The sequence below is a fragment of the Myodes glareolus genome, chromosome 25 (genome assembly GCF_982192425.1).
Source record: "Myodes glareolus chromosome 25, mMyoGla1.1, whole genome shotgun sequence".
NCBI classification, from domain to species: Eukaryota; Metazoa; Chordata; class Mammalia; order Rodentia; family Cricetidae; genus Myodes; species Myodes glareolus.
The window spans coordinates 42,392,256-42,409,219 of NC_142050.1; positions in this window are offsets into that span (position 1 = coordinate 42,392,256).

A 16,964-nucleotide genomic window follows, 5' to 3' on the forward strand; every position below is an offset into this window, starting at 1 on the left:
TGCATGGTTGAGTTTTCCTACTCAGCTCCAGAAATACCAGCAAAACCAGATGTTGCAACTTTTAACTTTCCGCTGAGGTTCAATTTGTCAGTTTTCGAGAAAACACTTTTGTCAAATTCTTTCTCATTCAGTAAGTTGTTTTTTTTTTCGTCAGACCATTCTCCCTCTCTCCCTTCCTCTCTCTCTCTTTTGCTGTAAATAGCTTCTGATCTCCACACACCTACCTCACCAGTTCTTCATGTCTTTTCCGAATCTACTAAAAAGCCCTTTTCAGACATCCATTACTTGTGTCTGTATGTGAAGTGATTTTCCTCTAAAAAATTCACAGAGACAGTGGACTATTTTTATTCTGTTTATCTTCTTATTTTTTTTCTTATTCTTTTCCAATACCATTTGTTGAAGAGACTTTTCATTTCTCCAATTTTGTTTTGGCATATTAAATAAAACAATTTGTTTTAATAACACGGGTCTATTTCTGGGTTTCTCTATTTCCCTGCTTTATTATTTACACATGTGCATGTTTTATTAAAAATCAGGGTGTGTATATAATGTTTTAGGATAAGAACCTGTAGAACTTGTCTTCTTACTAATAATAATTTTTTTCTTTTTTTTCAAAGTTTATTAAATTATGAAAGTTTCCATTTCCGCCCCTCCTCCCAACACCCTCCCACTCCCCCACTCCCCCTCCTCCTCCCTCTCCATCCCTAAGAGCAGTCAGGGTTTCCTGCCCTGTGGGAAGTTCAAGTTCCTCCCCCCTCCCTCCAGGTCCAGGAAGGTGAGTATCCAAACAGACTGGATCCCAAAAATCCAGTAGATGCAGAGGAAACAAGTCCTAGTGTCATTGTCAGTGGCTTTTCAGAAAGGCTCCGGGCCAGCCACATTCAGAGATTCCGGCCACATTCAGAAAATGTGCTTGGATCACATGCTCGTTCAGTCCCAGTCCAACTGGCCTTGGTGAACTCTCATTAGATCAGTCCCCTTGTATCAGTGGGTGATCGCACCCCTCGCGGTCCTGAGTTTTTTTTCATGTTCTTCCTCCTTCTGCCCCTCATTTGGACCATGGGGCGCTCAGTCCGGTGCTCCAATGTGGGTCTCCGTCTGTATAACCATCCATCGTGGGATGAAGGATCTATGGTGATAAGCAAAATCTTCATCAGTATGGTTATGGGCCAAGGCCAGTTCAGGCACCCTCTCCTCTGTCTAGAGAACAGTCTGGGGATCTCTCCTTGGACCTGGGATCCCATTTATAATCAAGTCTCTTGTAAACCCTAAAATGACTCCCTTAGTTGAGATATATTCTTCCTTGATCCCATATCCATCCTTCCTCCCTCCCCCATCTCAGGCCCCCGAGTTTTCTCCATTCCTCCCCTACTCCCTTCTCTCTAACCCTCTCCCCTTCCAACAACCCTCCCACCCACGCCCCCATGCACCCGAGGTTACCTGGGACTCTTGTCTATTTCCAATCTCCAGGAGGATAAGTACATGATTTTCTTCAGGTTCATCTTCTTATTTAGCTTCTCTAGGATCTCGAATAAAAGGCTCAAAGACCTTTAATTATGGCTAGAATCCACTTATGAGTGAATACATACCATATTCCTCTTTTTGGGTCTGGCTTACCTCACTCAGTAAAACGTTTTCTATGTCCATCCATTTGCATGCAAAATTCAAGATGTCATTGTTTTTTACCGCTGAGTAAAACTCTAGTGTATATATGTTCCACACCTTCTTTAACCACTCTTCTATTGAGGGGCACCTAGGTTGTTTCCAGGTTCTGGCTATTACAAATAGTGCTGCTATGAACATAGTTGAACAAATGTTTTTGTAGTGTGATAGGGCATCTCTTGGGTATATTCCCAAGAGTGGAATAGCTGGGTCCTGAGGGAGGTTGACTCCCAGTTTCCTGAGAAACCGCCACACTGATTTCCACAGTGGCTGTACAAGTTTGCATTCCCACCAACAATGGATGAGAGTTCCCCTCTCTCCACATCCTCTCCAGCATAGGCTATCATTGGTGTTTTTGACTTTAGCTAATCTGACCGGTGTAAAATGGTATCTCATAGTTGTTTTGATTTGCATTTCCCTGATTGCTAAGGATGTTGAGCATGACCTTAAGTGTCTTTTGGCCATTCGAAGTTCTTCTGTCGAGAATTCTCTGTTCAGATCATCACCCCATTTTTTAATTGTGTTAATTAGAGTTTTAGTGTCTAGTTTCTTGAGTTCTTTGTATATTTTGGAGATCAGGCCTTTATCTGATGAGGGGCTGGTGAAGATCTTCTCCCAGTCAGAAGGTAGCCTTTTTGTCTTACTGACGGTGTCCTTTGCTTTACAGAAGCTTCTCAGTTTCAGGAGGTCCCATTTATTCATTGATTCTCTTATTGTCTATGCTACTGGGGTTCTACCTAGGAAGTGGTCTCCTGTGCCTATGTCTTGTAAACTACTTCCCACTTTGTCTTCAATCTGGTTCAAAGTGGTCAGATTAATGTTGAGGTCTTTAATCCATTTGGACTTGATTTTTGTGCATGGTGTTAGATATGGATCTACTTTCATTCTTCTACAGGTTGACATCCAGTTATGCCAGCACCATTTGTTAAAGATGCGTTCCTTCTTCCATTGCATACCTTTAGCCCCCTTGTCGAAAATCAAGTGTTCATAGGTTTGTGGGTTAATATCTGGGTCTTCTATTCAATTCCATAGGTCGACTTCTCTGTTCTTATGTCAGTACCAAGCTGTTTTCAATACTGTAGCTGTGTAATAGAGTTTGAAGTCAGGGATGGTTATACCTCCAGAATTTCCTTTATTATATAAGATTGTTTTGGCTATCCTGGGTTTTTTGTTTTTCCATATAAAATTAATTATTATTCTCTCAAGGTCTGTGAAGAAGTTTGATGGGATTTTGATGGGGATTGCATTGAATCTATAGATTGCTCTTGGTAGAATTGCCATTTTTACTATGTTGATCCGCCCAATCCAAGAGCAAGGAAGATCTTTCCATTTTCTGGTATCCTCCTAAATTTCTTTCTTCAAAGACTTAAAGTTCTTGTCAAATAGGTCTTTCACTTCCTTGGTCAGAGTTATCCCAAGATATTTTATGCTATTTGTGGCTATCGTGAAAGGTGAAGTTTCTCTGATTTCCCTCCCTGTTTCTTTATCCTTTGTGTATAGGAGGGCAACTGATTTTTTGGAGTTGATCTTGTATCCTGCCACATTACTAAAGGTGTTTATCAGCTGTAGGAGTTCTTTGGTAGAGTTTTTGGGGTCGCTCATGTATACTATCATATCATCTGCAAATAACGAGAGTTTAACTTCTTCCTTTCCAATTTGAATCCCCTTGATCCCCTTATGTTGTCGTATTGCTATTGCTAGAACTTCTAGCACTATATTGAAGAGGTATGGGGAGAGTGGACAGCCTTGTCTTGTTCCTGATTTCAATGGAATGGCTTTGAGTTTCTCTCCATTCAGTTTGATGTTAGCTGTCGGCTTGCTGTAAATAGCTTTTATTATATTTAGGTATGATCCTTGTATCCCCAATCTCTTCAACACCTTTATCATAAAGGGATGTTGGATTTTGTCAAGTACTTTTTCAGCATCTAATGAGATGATCATACGGTTTTTTTCTTTCAGTTTATTTATATGATGGATTACATTCATGGATTTGCGTATGTTGAACCAGCCCTGCATCTCTGCAATGAAGCCTACTTGATCATAATGGATAAATTTTCTAATGTGTTCTTGGAATCGGTTTGCCAGGATTTTATTGAGAATTCTAGCGTCGATGTTTATGAGTGAGATTGACCTGTAATTCTCTTTCTTGGTTGTGTCTTTATGTAGTTTTGGTATCAGGGTAACTGTTGCTTCATAAAAAGAGTTTGGCAATGACTCTTCTGTTTCTATATTGTGAAATACCTTAAGGAGTATAGGTATCAGCTCTTCTTGAAAGTTCTGGTAGAATTCTGCATTGAAACCATCTGGCCCTGGGCTTTTTTTGGTTGGGAGGTTTTTGATAACTGCTTCTAATTCATTGCGACTAACAGGTCTATTTAGATTGTTCACCTGGTCTTGATTTAACTTTGGTATATGGTATTTATCTAAAAACCAATCCATTTCTCGTACATTTTCCAACTTTGTGGCATATAAACTTTCGTAGTAAGATCTAATGATTCTCTGAATTTCCTCTATGTCTGTTGTTATGTCCCCCTTTTCATTTCTGATCTTATTAATTTGGGTGTTCTCTCTCTGCCGTTTGATTAGTTTGGATAGGGGTTTGTGAATCTTGTTGATTTTCTCCAAGAACCAACTTTTTGTTTTGTTGATTTTTTGGATTGTTTTCTGTGTTTCTATTTTGTTGATTTCAGCCCTCAGTTTGATTATTTCCAATCTTCTACTCCTCCTGGGAGATTCTGCTTCTTTTTTTTCCAGAGCTTTGAGGTGTGCTGTTAAGTCTCCAATATGTGCTTTCTCCGCTTTCTTTAATTGGGCACTTAGTGCTATCAACTTTCCTCTTAGTACTGCTTTCATAGTGTCCCATAGGTTTGAGTATGTTGTGTCTTTATTTTCATTAAATTCAAGGAAGACTTTAACTTCTTTCTTTATTTCTTCCTTGACCCAGGGATTATTCAGTAGTTGACTGTTCAACTTCTACAAGTTTGTAGGCTTTCTGGTGTTAGAATTGTTATTGAATTCTAACTTTATTCCGTGGTGATCCGACAAGACACAGGTGGTTACTAATATTTTTTTGTATCTATGGAAGTTTGCTTTGTTTCCGAGTATGTGGTCAATTTTTGAGAAGGTTCCATGAGCTGCAGAGAAGAAGGTATACTCTTTCCTTTTTGGGTGGAATGTTCTATAGATATCTGTTAAGTCCATTTGATTCATTACCTCTAGTAATTCTCTTATTTCTCTGTTGAGTTTCTGTTTGATTGACCTGTCCATTGGTGAGAGAGGTGTGTTGAAGTCTCCTACTATTAGTGTGTGTGGTTTGATGACTGCCTTGAGTTCTAAAAGTTTTTCTTTTACATAAGTGGGTGTTTTTATATTAGGGGCATAGATACTCAGGATTGAGACTTCCTCCTGATTAATTGTTCCTGTTATGAGTATAAAATGTCCATCTCCATCTCTTCTGATTTATTTTAGTTTGAAGTCCCTGCCACTGCCCGAAGCAGACTCACCCCTCCTATGGCCCTCTGCTAGAAGTCAGGGCCCCTGCTGGTCAGGAATGTCGCTGAGCTGGCACCTGGTCCACCTGTCCTCAGGGAGGCCTTTAAGACCCAGGAACTGCCTCCAGCTGGGATGTGCCTGCAGCCCAGGCCCAGCTCACAAGGCAGCTGAGCTGGGGAAATTTTATGGCCTCAGGGGGAAGGGAGAAATATAGGAATTCGTACCTGGATGGGAGCTGGGATGGCAGACTGGGTGGGGGGGAGGGAGCCAGCACTGCAGGGTGACCTGGGCGTCTATGGGGTCGGGGAACGCCCGAGCTCCTCCTCACCGGGACCCTGCCAGGAGCCCGAAGCAAACTCCACCAATAATAATTTTTAAAAATTAACTAAAATACTGTAAGAAATACTGCATAATTATTTTATTTTCCACTTTTTTGCTCTCTCGTCCCTTTCATGATCCCTCTCATCAGTTGCTTCTATATGCCCTCACTCCATCTCAAATAATGACCTCTTTTTATAATTATTGTCATGTACATGTGTCATATATTTCCATGTGTGTGTGCAAACACAGCTTATGGATTGTGTTACGTGTTGCTTTTATGCAAATGATTTCAGGACTGACTACTTAGTAGTAGACAACCAGTTAGGTTGCTCATCCCTAGGAAAGACTCATACCTGTTGCTTTTTGTCTACAGGTGAATTCCTGTGAGTTTTCCCCTTTCAAGTTATTATACCTGTGACTGCTGTCATTGTTCAGGTCTTGTTTAAGCAGTCATATTTTTTTATTTTCTTATGTTTTTTTCTTTTTTTCTGGGTGAAGTTTTTTGTCATCTCTAGGAGATAAAATCTCATCAGACTACCTGGTCCTCTGGTTCTTACATGGACGGAACATATAGTAGTTTGATTTGAAATTCTTTTTCTAAACCGCTTGCTTATAAACAAAAAGCTTGCACCATACCAAATTGTTGCGATAGTATAACAAGATTCTAGTTTCTCTATCTACAATATTATTTATTTGAGGGGGAACTTATTGCTTTTTTTTTCTTCCATTCTTCAACAAATAAAATAAAGTTCAATTAACACAGGTATGAGAATCCCATTTAAAAAAATCAACCGTGTGCCACACTAACTTGTGTGGGGTAATGCTTCCATGTACTTTTGAATTATATTTCTCTGATGGGGAACGGATAGCATCACCATACACTCCATATTTCAGACATTTGTAGGCCATTTTTGAGAAATGCCTAGTCATGTTTTCTTTTAAGTTTTTAACTGAACTGCTTGTTTTTCCTATTTAGTTGAAGGAGTCAAGGCCTATTTTGTGATCTTTACAATTTTGTTGAATCTCTAGCTCTCCTATTAAGCCTTCATTTAATCTAGTCTGTAAGTAGGTTGATCACTACAAATTAATTAGCACAAATTGATCAATTAGTACCAATTAATGTGAACAATTCTGACTTTTTTATATCGACCAATTATTGACTAAATATACCAAGTACTTCTTACTTGTTAAGACATTTATTTCTTGTGTGAAAATATTTTAAATCCCTATTAATTTATCCTTTAACCATGTAAATTGCATTATTATTTTAGTGAGGATCAGTACCCAGTATGAATTTAATGTTCAGCTCATTTCAGCTTTTACTTATTAAATTTGTCAATGTAATAGCTACTAACTATTAATTTGTTATGATCTGAAAGCCAACTGAGATCTCTGGGCAAGCCTATGGACAACTATATTATATTATATAGTTGATTATATTAGTTAATATAGGGAAACTAGTCTCAGTTTTGGACAGGAATCCCTGGGCTGAATGGATTCAGACAGGGAAATAGATAGAAGCTTTCATTTAGGCTTCTGCCAACTGACTGTGGTTATGATGTGTCAAGCGGCTTCAAGTTTTTGATGCCTTGACCAGCTGACTCAGAGGACCACACTTTGAACTATAAACAAACACTTCCTCCATTTTTTGGTAAGGGTATTTTATCACAGCCACAGGAAAAAAAAAAAACTGAATCGTTCAGATACCACAATAATTTTGCAAAAATTTAGAATTCTCAATTAGAAATACAATTGATGCGATTTTATAATTACTGATGTAGTATTTGGAGACAATCATTTGGAGATAAATAACTAGCTGTATTCTGAGTTGGATATGAATGGTGGGCATGGTAATTGAATATGATTCAATTGCCTAATAGCTGATTTTCACATTTTGTTAAATGAGAAAAATTATTAAAATTATCACACAACACTATATGACAGTTTGATATTAGCACCGTATTTTTGAAATACCTAAAGAATGTATATTTAACTCAATCTAGAAAAATGGACTCATTTGTTGATGACATGATTAATTGACTATCTTGAATATCATACTTCTGGAGTTTGATAAATACATTAGGGGACCAAACAATAGGCTTAAAACTCACCCATAAAGACTGTTCTGTTGTAGATAAACTACATTATGCCTTTATGAACTAAATTTTAGTAGTTCAGTACAGATGCTTCTTTATATTAGAGTATATTATAGGAAAGAAATTATCTGATCAAAGATAAATTATGTACAACTTTAATACTATGTCAGTATTAGCCTGTTTTTTATTTTCCTCCTCTACACTGTTGACTATAACTAAGAGTAAAGACAAGCGACCTATTATACTCTGTCATTCCAGAATTTCCTTTATAAACTCAGTTTTAATGGAAGGAATCTAGAATTTAATTTGTTTTCTCATTCTTTACTCAAAGAAAACATCCTGGGGTGTCAAGAACTAGCTAAACGCTTCTATCAGCATCCATTTCTTTGAGGGTTTTGTGTTGTCTCCAGGAATCACTACAGAAGAATATAAAGGCACTATTATTTCACTGTGTTTGCCATAATTTATGACTCTGACAAGACTTTGATTTCCTTTAACTTCACTCACTGTAGGATTGACATCAACATTTATTTATGTTCAAAAGTTGAGTAAGTGATGTTTTAAAGGTGATCATTCATCAAAAACTTTCCATTAAAACTTAGGACAATTCAACTGGATATTTATGCATTTTCTTCTTGTAATGTTAAATTGTCAATAAAATTATACTATACAAACTGTGTTATAGATACTAGATTTCATCAAATTAAGTAGAAATTTTTCACATTTGCTGTCATTTATTTTATTTATAAATAATCTTCTTTCATATATTTGTAATTCTTTGACTTTGGCATTTTCATGAATTTTAAGACTTTTTTAATTTTTTCTTTGAGAAATTCATGAAATATACTTTAATCTTATTGTTTCTTTTTTCTGAACTCCTCTAAGATGCTCTCCTAGCTCTCTACCTATCTATTTTTATGTTCTTCAATTGATCTTTAAAAATATGTGGATTCCACTTTGTTTTGGCTGACTACTTTCGAGCATTGGGATTTTCCTATAGTATAGTTGAAATATATAGATAGCTATAAATATAAAGATATATATTCCTGTGATATAAAGTATAATCTACTCAGTATGTATAATATTGTCTATATGCATATATGTGATTTTCGATCTTAAACATACATAAAGACCCATGAACAACTAAGGAATGGCAAAAGAGAAAGGCGTATCTTCCCAATGGAGGCATACCCCAATTGATTACTGAGCAATATTTTAAAATATAGACAGCTCATTCAAGTCACATCATAATGCTTATTCCACAATTCCTGGTATATCAGGTCTTTAGAGATTAATTGAATGTAGCTAGTGGTATTTATGGTGATACAGAGGCATGTGGAAAGGAAATGTGGGACAGATTTTAAATTTTTTGTCCTATGAGTCCTATTCAAAGTGAATTAATATAGAACAAAGGTTAGAATTTGCTTCTTCATCTGATATCGTTAACATATTCCAATTTTCAAAGCATTAATTTCAGGTAAATACTTGTATTTGATATTATTAGCCAAATAGGTTTTGCAGTATATTAGTTTAGAATACTCTGCCGGACTAGCAAAACCCTATGAAAGAACCAGTATTAAGTCAGTTTTATGCCGAGGTGATTAACCAAAAAAAAGGATAAAAACACAGAATTAGATTGGCCTTAGCTAGACCCAAAACATATAAATGGAGAGATGATCAAATTGAAGAAATCTGTCACCCGCTGAGTAAGCCTAGACTCTTATTTTAGTAGGGCACATTGCTCCATTGGCACAATATATACTGTTCTAGGCACAGCACTTGGAGGTGAGAAGCAGGCACAAGATTATTTATCAATAAAATAATATTTTAATGACCAGAGGTTTAAACTCAGAAGAAATAAACAACTCTGGAACATGCCTAAATCTCAACATATCAGATACAATGCTGACTACAAAGGTGAACAATAAATGATTAGCAATAAATGATTAGTTAGCTTTCCACACAGCAACTAAACAGAAAGTAGAGTTAAAGTAAAGTACGTCTCCCTTGTTTTTGAAATAAATTGTATGGATTGAATAATTTTATTCATTTTGCCATGGGGAAAATCTAGTGCAAATCTCCATGCATCTTCTCATATATCCCAAATTACACAATAATGTGTAACTTCCATTGATTGCCTTTTTATATTATTATACTTTGTTCCATTTTTCTAATTAAATTTAGCTGTCTAGTGTTCCTACTTCCAATTCTACCCATGCTATCCATTCTAAGCATCAAAGCCTGGTTAATATTTCAAACATGTGTGTCTGATCTGAAAAGACAAGTCATAGAATGGAAGATATACATTATCACAAATAGGGAAAATGTCCCTGCATATATGTGGGCAATGCCACCCGGAGGTCTGCATAACCACCCACCCAGTATGGACCGTGGCTTATATGGTAAATCATATGCTTTAAATACTCATAAAAAGAAAGGCAAATAACATAGTAAAATATAGAAAATGTAGAGAGATATTTTACCAAAACACATGAACTCCACAAAATTTTGGACTTAAATATTAATACTAACCAAAATACACTTATGGAAATATATGCATTACCAGTGTACAGCATTCATGAACAGTGCCTGATTTAAATACATTAAAACTATAGTAATGCACTTGTATCAACCTGATGGAATAATCTAAACTAGAAATTGCAAGCAAAAAGCATAAAAATAAAGCAAACAAAAGACACAAAACATATGATCATAAACAGTTGCAGCAGGGAAAGTGTCTAAATAGTTGAACAACTTTTCATTATAAAAATAAATGCAAACAAACTAAAAGAAATATGTCACATTATAGTGAAGGCAACAGGCAATGAATATATCCAGCAATATCCTAACTGTAAAAAAAAAAAAACCTCAGAGCATTTCTTTAAATAAGGAGTGACATTATGATGTCAGCATTGTCTGTATTCAATATAGTGTTTGAAGTCTTAATAGCAATATTACAATATTAAAAATTACATGTGTGTGTGTGTGTGTGTGTGTGTGTGTGTAAGGGGAGAAGGCAAATTATTCTGACTTTCAGAAAATGTTATCAAATACTTAAGTCTTTAAAGACTTAGATAGAAAACTGAGATGTGACTTTCACTTTTAGCAGCATCGGAAAATCCTAAAAATCAACACATACAAATTAGCATCTTGTGTATTATAAATAACAGATATGCAGAGAAAGTGTTCAGGGAAATATCCCATTTAACAAAGCTTTAAAAATCTGGGAGTAAACTGAAGCAAAGAAGTAAAAGACATCTACACAGATACTTCAAAATGCTGCAACAAAATGCGAAAGACAATAGATGATTGAAAGACTTTCCATGTTCACCACAGAAACAGAAAAACTATCATAAACTGCATGTTGAAACTCAAAAGTTCCCAGGCAGCCAAAATGTTCCAAGCAAAATGAGCTATGCTTTTGTTATTGCAGTATTTTGCTCCATGTTTCACAGAAAAGGCGTCATAAAAAAAAAAAAACATCAAGTTATTGGCAAAAAACACATACCAGTTGGATGGGGACAGGATTTTTCAATGAATTCATAGTGATGCGGTCACCCCCCCCCCCTTTTTTTTTGCAAAGATATCAAAACCTACATTGGAGAAGAGAGCCCTTTCAACAACGGCTCCTAGGAAAATTGGAAATAACAACAAGAAGAATGGAACTAGAACTCTGTCTCTCACGCTGTTCAAAACCAAACTCTAAATGAATTGATGACCTTAAAGTAGATTAAAACAGTAAAACAGCTGGAGGGAAACAGTTTAAGATAAAGGCACAGTTGTGGGCATGCTGAAAAGGACTCCAAGAGCTCAGAGTTTAAGAGCAAATATTGGCAAAAAGGAATCAGGACACCGAAAAGCTTTCACACGACCCAGGAAACACCAGAGTGAAGAGGAAGACCTCACTATTGGAATAAAACATTGCTGGCTATACACTTCAAAGAGAATGATATTCTAGAATTTATTGGTAACTCAAAAACTGAGTGCAAAAGGATCCAATTAACAACAGGAAAATGAATTAAATACAGGTCTCAAAAGAATCAACAGAAATGACCCATAAATACATGCAAAAATGCACAGAATCCCAATCTATTAAGACAATGCAACTTGAAACAATAATAAGGTTCCATTTCATCCTAGTAGTGATCAATAAGACAATATGTGACAACAAATATTGATGAGAAGCTCAGGAAAGAGGAGTCCTTAAGCATCACTATGTGACTGAAATTATTGAAGTTCTCATAGAAGTTAGAAATTGAGGGTTTTCAAAAAATAAAAGTAGAACTATCTTATGATACATTTTTCTTGCTACAGGACATTTAAGTAAGCACATCACGGAGATTCCTAAACATCTCTGTATGTCGTCCACTCTACAATAACCAAGTTGTGGAAACAACTTAGCTGTCTATCAACAGAAAAAGGGAGTAGGCAACACATTTTTTTTATTATCAATAGATTTTATATAGCTCTAAGGAAAAAGAATTTATCTCTTGCATGACAATGAATATACAAGGAGAACATGTTAATAAACTAGGCAAGGTAAAGCAAGTTCCAATGTTTTTCTTTCAAATTGTGTGTGTGTGTTGACATGAAAATTTTTAAGTGGAATGAAAAAGACAAAAATGGTCTTGTAATACTTTAAATCTTCAATGTTCCTGTTATCTGGAACAAAGATTTACTTTATTCTGTGGCACGTACCTCTTGTCTCAGTTCAGTTCTTAATTGGATCAAACATTTAATTAAAGTCATGTAGTTTCCAGACCCTTCTGTCTTTATTTCACATGAGCCACATGGCTGAGAGTTATTCACCATTACTCTGATGGCTACAACTTCAATTTACTACTTTTTTATTTTTTAAATATAATAAGCTATTATATGAATTCTCATTACCACTCAATAGTAAATATATAATCTGGTTTCTTTAAAGAAGCAACGAAGCAATGCACAATTCAAATTAGAATATTTTTTTCTTATTAGTTTCTCAATTATTATTGTTTGGAGATCAGTCAAATTTTAAATCAAATTTATTATCAGGGATACTGTTACATCTTAGTAAATAGTTTTTCTCTTCACCACCTTCCTTTTTCTCTTCTTCCCACAATGTAAATGCTCATAATTTCTACATCAAGAGATACCGGTGTGGCAATCATCCCTCAAGTTTAATTCACCTTCCGTCTGAGCATCTGCCACTAGGCCTGTCTCTGTTATGGACATACTATACTGTCCTGTCAGTCACATTTATTACACCATCCTGTTTTAAGTTCTTCTGCCCCATCATCTTTACTACATACACAGTCACTGTAATTAATTGTATCTCTATTGAGTAAAAAATTCAATTAAAATTAACAATATTATTATACAAAATACATGTATTAAAATCAAACAATAATTTTCAAAAATTAACAATGAAAGTTCAATCTCCTGAGAGTTTATTTTTACCACTTGAGTTAAACTGCCAAAATAAAGGACCTACATCAAGTCCACAATCCCTCAGTATCAGCATCAGAAACCATGTCTTAAAGAATATTCTTAAAATGGCTTTTGTAAACCTCTTGGAATCTCAAGGCTGAAAAAGTCTCTTCCGTGCTAGAATTTGAAAATTTTATTTTATTAACTTATTAAACTTTATAGGTAAATAATTTTCTCTTATTGCCTAAGTATCTGGAAATATTATAAGAAAAACACAGATTGTTCTGTTATAATTCTACACCATATTTCTGCCACATACCCCATTTCCTCTCAGGAAACATTCAACTTGTCCTTTGAAGACCATCATTCCGATGTGTTCAGCCAGCAGTGCCTTGCCATTGTCAATATTCCAGCATTAGATAGGAGCCACTTCACTAAACCTTCTTGGAACTCACCAGAACGCCTAGTCATGTTTTGGTTCTACAAAACTAGTATTTTGCTTTTTATTACAAATTCATTTGCCTTGATGGCATCTTATAGGCAATGCTTACTTCATATGAAATGTGTTGAGATGTGTTTTATATGGCACACCTATCAGAATCATACACCCATAATTTAATGAACTCTGGAAGTTCATTAAATGAACACAGAGCTTTTGAATATTGAGCATGCCTTCTATGTTGTTCAAAATTTGTAGGCAGTTGGGTACCTTGAAATAATCCTGCCACTATGCACTTTAGATCACTTCTTGCTCAGCATGTTGGCTTTTTTATTTGTAGAGTTCATAGAAGCTTAAGAACACTGATGTTTTCTTCTCCTTCAGAAGTTTACATAAAGAACAGCGTTCCCTTTTATTATTATGGTAGGGACCATTGTAATGGAATTTCTAACTGAAATTATTTGATATAGAGAAAATTGCCATTTAATGCTTTTGTTGTTAATTTTGCCACTTATGTTAAATGTTGTGTTACTTTTTCCAGGCTTCAAAAAAAGGCAACAATGTTTAGGTGTTTATTGTGCCTCTTTTTACATTTTTTAATCTGTGGTTTTATACATTTTTACTTTTAACATGGCAAAATAATTTTAATATGATTTTTACCATGAAAACATGAAGATTTGAACAAACATGTCAAGAAAACAAATGTGCTAAAATATTTTGTTATTAATATTCTTAACAATTATTCAGATATTATCATCTTAATAATAAGCTGTTAAAGCAACTTAATTCAAATGGAATTGTATAAAGTCAGGACATACTTGATTATATGTATTTGTTTATGTGTGGCACTGAGTATTAGACACAATAGTCTAAAAAGAGTAAGATAAACTTGTTTTTCAAGGTCAATGGGTTTGCACTCCTAAAGGCAAAAGAATAAAACAAATTGAGTGTTTCAATGTCAACTAGGTCTATCAACCAGCATTACAAGCGTGTATGTCTAAGACACCTACTGGTTATAAAACAAATCCCTAAAAGTTCAGGCTTATTGCTTCCCACTGGGTCACTGTAAAACCTTTGAATCCCATATGGAACCTTTTATTTCAAAATCAATGCTGGTGCTTTTTGAAGTGAATGGTGCTATCGCTGGGCCAGTGCTGAAGTGGTTAGGAAGGATTACAGGTGCTGGAATTCAACTGCTAGGGAGCTTTTCAAACATTCAAGAACAACCATAAATGGTACCTTTTATGTAATATACTCAGAAACTTTGTACCAATTCATCTATTCCTGATTAACTTTGTACCAATTCACGTATTCCTAATCATCATTAGGACTTCCCTGGACCTTGTAGGAAAACGTTTTCATTGTTTCCAAATGGGGAATTCAGTTTGTCAAACGGACACCCAGGAAAACACATTCTGCAGCTGTGATGCAGATATATGAGAAAGGAAAAAATAATTTCAAGCCTGCCAATTGCTCAGGAATGAGGTTTCATAGGAATTTACAGTGGGTAGCTATATGTAGTTTGACAAAATGAACCCTAAAATGCATATTTACCTCCAGCTGCATACACAAGTCTGTGATTGATTGTGAACAAAGGGAGGCAGTAAGATATGATAGTACACACCAAAGGGATTCTGAACTTCTGAAGTGTTTAGAAGGTCGTATCCCTTGCACATGCTACTCTAATGAGAAAAAAATAATGCAAAAGGAAAATTTAACTCAGTTTTGACAATCCATGTTTCCTTTCCTGTGTGTTCTTTGTGCATGGGTCTCTACCAATCATGTCCTTAGGAACACTGTCAATGCAGGCACTGCTATGAGTAATCCATCTTTAACAAGGATTCTGGGATTCAGATTCACATCCTTACACATGCATGGCAAGCAACTTACTGAGCAATCTTGACAGCATGAGAATATTTTGTCTTAGCTTTATTTCTTCCTTTAAAAATAGCTAAAATTTGTTTTATGTTTATGTTTATATGTGTTTATGTGTATCACATGCACACCGGTCTCCTCGGAGGCCAGAAGAGGGCCTCAAATCACGTCAAAATGTAAATTAAACCTTGTCCCCATGCAAGAGCAACAAATGCTCTTAACTACTGCCATATGTCCCTCATATGTTGGCAAGATTGTCAAAAATAGAGCTGTTTAAACAAACTATATTGCAATGGGCCATTTGTCAAACTCTTTCTGTGATGTGATATCTTGAATTTCATTGCAATTTAACTGACTCTCTATATAAGACTGATGGGCATTTTTATAAGAATTCTTTTATATTTGAATTTTATAAAAACTGAAAATTTGTAAAAAAAAAGACCCTATATTTATTAAAAGTTGAAAATATGAGGTCCTTCTGTGGGGTGTAGGATGAAGAGATGGTTCAGCCATTAATGGCTGGAAACATGAACAAAAATATGAAAGCCTTTTTATTATTAATTAGTTAAATTTTCCCAGGTCAATCAGTTTTCTCCCACTCTTCCATCCTTCCCAGTTCCTATCCTCAACACCCCCCATCCACTCCTCCTTTCTCTTAAGAAAAGTGCAGGTCTCCCATGTATATCAGTCAGCCATGGCTTATCAGGTTGCAGTAGACTAGGAAGCCCCTCTCCTATTAAGGCTGAACAAGGTAACCCAGTTGAAAGAAAGGGTTTCAAAATCGGGTAACAGAGTAAGAGATAGCCTCTGCTTCATCAGTTAGGAGTCCCACAAGAAGACTAAGCTACACAATTGTTACATATGTGTGGAGGACCCAAGTCAGTCTCAAGCAAACTCTCTGGTTGTTGATTCAGTCTCTGTGAACCCCTATGTGCCAAGCATATTTAATTCTATGTGTTTTTCTGTGGTATCCTTGTCCACTTTGGCTCTCATAATCCTTCCTCCCCCTCTTATGAAAGATTCCCCAAACTCCTCCTAATGTTTGGCTGTAGGTCCTTCATGTTTCTATAATTTGATGGGTGAAGCCTCTATGATGGAAACTGGGCTAGGCAATGATCCATAAGTACAGCAGAATATTATTAGAAATCATTTAATTGACTCTTTTGCCAGTTAGGTTTGGTTCTATTCTAAGTCTCTGGGCTGTTCAGCCTCTGGGTCTTGGCCTTCCAGACTGTTTCAGTGGTGGGTTCCCTCTCACAGTATGGGTCTCAAACTGTGCCAGTGATTGGTTGGCCACTACCATAACTTCTGTGCCACCTTTGTCCTAGCATATCTTGTAGGCAGAGCAAATTGTGGAGCAAAGGGTATGTGGCTGATTTAGAGTGCCAATCCCTTCACCAGAAGTCTTGGCTTCTCCTTGAACCAAGGAGAGACTTGGTTCAGACTCCTTCTGTAGGAGTCTTTGCTGGAGTTTTGCTTGGAGTCTTAGCTGAAGTCACCCACATAGATTCTTGGGAATTTCTATTGCGGTAGGTTTCTGTCTCATCCCTGAGATGTGCCTGATTGCAGATCTCTTTCCCTGTATTCTCTCCTTCTTTCCATTCCCCATCTGATAATGCTCAGAGTGTCTTTGGTGCTCAGCATTCTCTCAGGAGTAGATTGGTGCTGTT